A 3,839-nucleotide genomic window follows, 5' to 3' on the forward strand; every position below is an offset into this window, starting at 1 on the left:
CTCTAGCCTTCCCAGCTCTATCTGAGAATGAAGACTCAGATAAAGAATCTAAAATTGCGCTACTAACCAGAAAATTCCAGCGCTTCATGAGAAGGAACTGGCTTCCAAACAAGCACAAGGAAAGAAAAGATCCTAAGGAGGATTCCATGTGCTATCAGTGTAATAAGCCAGGTCACTTGAGGCGTGACTGTCCCCTTCTCAAAAGAAAGTCCAAGACTGAGGAACCAAAGAAGAGGTTCTTCAAGAAAAAGGCTCTGCATGCTCAATGGGATGACTCAGAACCATCCACCAGTGAAGAGTCAAGGATGATGAAGCCGAAACTGCAAACATGTGCTTTATGGCAAACGAAAGCTCTGCTCCAAAGAAGAAGAACAGATGGATACTAGATAGTGGATGTTCAAAGCACATGACAGGACATCCAGACCTTTTTGCTGTTCTTCATCATAAAGGAGGAACCATCACCTTTGGAGATAACAACAAAGGTTTGATAATTGGTATTGGTAATATTGGTAACATAGATAAACCTCTTATCAAAGACGTTCTCCTTGTTAAAGGCTTAAAACATAACCTACTAAGTATCAGTCAAATGTGTGACACAGGTTATAATGTTAGCTTTAATCATGATGCATGCCTCATAACAGACACCAACGAAAACATCATCTTAAAAGGTATAAGAAAGAATAACATATATGAACTATACCTAGAAAACATCACAGAACATTGCCTCATAGCTAATAATGACACTCAACATCTATGGCACATAAGAATGGGTCATGTCAATTCTAAATACTTGTCTAAATTAGCTAAAGATAAGTTAGTACGTGGGTTACCCAAAATATCTTTTAAAAAGGATTTTTTTTTGATGCATGTCAATTAGGAAAACTGTCAAAATCATCTTTCAAATCAAAAAATATCATTTCAAGTAAAAGACCTTTAGAACTTCTCCACCTGGATCTTTTTGGTCCTTCTAGAGTAGCTAGTCATAATCACAATAAATACGTTTTTGTTATTGTAGATGACTACTCAATATTTACTTGGGTAATATTTTTGAAAAACAAAAGTGACACGTTTTGTCAATTTGAAATCTTATGTAAAAAATTACAAAATGAAAAATCTTGTTCTATTGTTAAAATCCGTAGTGACCATGGAGGAGAATTTGAAAATGAACTTTTTGAAAATTTTTGTAACTTGCATGGTATTTCTCATAACTTTGCCTTTCCTAGAGCTGCACCTCAAAATGGTGTAGTAGAAAGAACGAATAGAACCCTTCAGAAATCTGCTAGAACTATGCTCCAACACAATAATCTTGCTAAATCCTTTTGGGCAGAAGCTGTTAACACTGCATGCTACATAACAAATAGAGTTCTCATTAGACCCTTATTAAATAAAACTCCTTATGAACTATTCTATGACAGAACTCCAAGAATAGACTATTTCAAAGTCTTTGGTTGTAAATGCTTTATCCTAAACACAAAAGATAGCCTAGATGTAAACACCCCAAATTTTTACCCTCATCCAGTGTTTGTCCATTTCATAAGTCATTACAGATCATTGCATGTATTCTGCATAGCATTGCATGTCATTGCATCTCATTTTCGAGATCCAGCACTCCTATTTCAAAACATTCAATCCAGATTTGAATTTTAAAGCTTTATTTCAAAATCAATTTCAAAACCTGGGTTTTTATTCAATACTCTGTCATTTTCCAACCCCAGGACTTTATATTTCGAAATATTTTCTCAAGGAAACAATCTGGATTCATTTCAAATTCAAATTTTAATCGATTTCAATTCACAGATGAGACCCATTGAGGTGGTGTCGCTTCTGAATTCCTCTATTCATCAAATTTCTCAAAATTTTGAAAGTTTCAGTCCGATCAGGACTCTGTCTCAGAGTCCTGATCCGGTCAGGAGTCTGTTTTGAGGTCAGTTTTACTTCCATTTTCAATCTTTTCCGTTTGCTTTCAAAATTTAGGTCATTTTACAGAGTCCAGTTAGTTCAGGACTCTATTTTAGAGTTCGGTCGAATTAGGAGTCTAACCCTGACTGTGTTTTCTGACTTATTTCATCATTTCTTGATAAAATCTTTTGAAAATTCTTTCATTTGGCTTTTAAAATCTAAAATCTCAGAGTCCTAAGAGTTCAGGACTCTAACCTGGAGTTTCAGTTCGCTTGAGACCCTATTTTCAAAGATCTTGAATTTTAATTATTAATTTTAACCCCTTTTCAAAGGTATTTTAAGTGTTTATTTCAAAATTTGCAAAACTCGATGTGGGCCCACTCAGTTGGTACCATATCCAGAGGAGTCCTGACCCAGTTAGGACCCTATGCCATTTCAAAAATTTTAATTTCAAAGTTTACTTTTGAAAATCTTTTGAAAACTTTCTCAATTTCAAGTTTTAAAATCATTTTTTAAAAAAAAAAAACTCAAGTAGGGCCCACTCGGGGTGGCGCCATATTCGAGTAAGTCAGGGCTAGACTAGGGTTAGTCATTGTCCTAGTTAGGTTAGAGGTTTAGAGGAGTCAAAGTCAATTTTAAAAATCCATTTTATTTAAGTTTTAAACCATTGGTTTTTAAAGGTTTTAAATTCAGGTTTTAAAAACCAAATGTGGGTCTATACTAGGTGGTACCACATTTGGACTTTTTAGGGTTTAATTAGGTGTTAATTAAGGTTTAATTAGAGTTCATTTAGGGTTAGAAAACCACAAAAATTGTTTCCTTTAGTGGATTTATTAGAAAGAGTCCTAAAAAAATGAAAAACCTCTTAATTAACCCTAATTAAGTGACTTTTTGAAAAACTATAAAAATGGACCTAAGGGGGGCCAAAAGGGGGGCTCTTTTCTCTCAAATTTTCGTGGACTCTCTCTCCTCTCCAGCACCTCCACCTTCCTCCATTGCAGCTGCAAGCACCAAGGTAATATTTTTAATATTTTTTAGTTTTATTTAATACTTTTTCATGTTTTAAATCAATTTTAGTCATTGGCACCATCACCTTCATGGATTAAACCATGGATTCAACCTCAAGAACCATCAAGAATCAGCAAGAACGATCCAAGAAGGTAATCTAACCCTGTTTTGGATGAATTACAGAGGTTTTAATCCATTAGAATTGATTTTAATATGATTCTTTACATTATTAACCAATAAAATATATGATTTACCCTTTTTAATGGGTTAAATCTATGTTTTAAAGGTGATATCAAATTCCAGCCATTGATTCCCTGTTTTTATTTTATTTTCATGGTTTATTCATGTTTGTTTTACGTTCTATAGCATAGAAATAAGTTTTATTTACTGTTTTATGGTTTATTTTATTTATTTACATTAGTTAATGCATGGTTTTTCAAGTTTCTTAAATTTCTGTGTGTTTTAGGTTTAGAACAGTAAAGATAATGTTATTTCGGATTGAAGTTCTCATTGTTTATTTCTGATTTTTTTATATGTGATGCATGAATGAGTTATTGAGTTACTGTAGAAAAATCAGAGGTTTTGGACCTCGGGAACTTTGTCAAAAACATCAGACATCAAATTGGGTTTTTAAAGCTTTAAAATCATGGTTAAAATCAAGAAGGTAACTTGCTGTGATGATATTTCTCTCATCTTATATCCGATTTTAGATATGTAAAGTGCTATGGATTCACATTGAGTAGATCTGTCTGCTGTGAAATTTTCAGATTTTTTGTTCACTGTTTAGTATTTTTCCCTTTTTAGAGAATCTGTTTTTAAATTTAAAACTCGTTAGGGTTTACCAAAACCGTAATCAGACTTGTGTTAGTCATAAATCCCAAACCACAGATTCGATTCATGATATGTAAAAAATGAGTATTGTTATTTTTCTG

The sequence above is a fragment of the Nuphar pumila genome, chromosome 8, assembly GCF_984573655.1.
Source record: "Nuphar pumila chromosome 8, dmNupPumi1.hap1.1, whole genome shotgun sequence".
In the NCBI taxonomy this organism is placed as follows: Eukaryota; Viridiplantae; Streptophyta; class Magnoliopsida; order Nymphaeales; family Nymphaeaceae; genus Nuphar; species Nuphar pumila.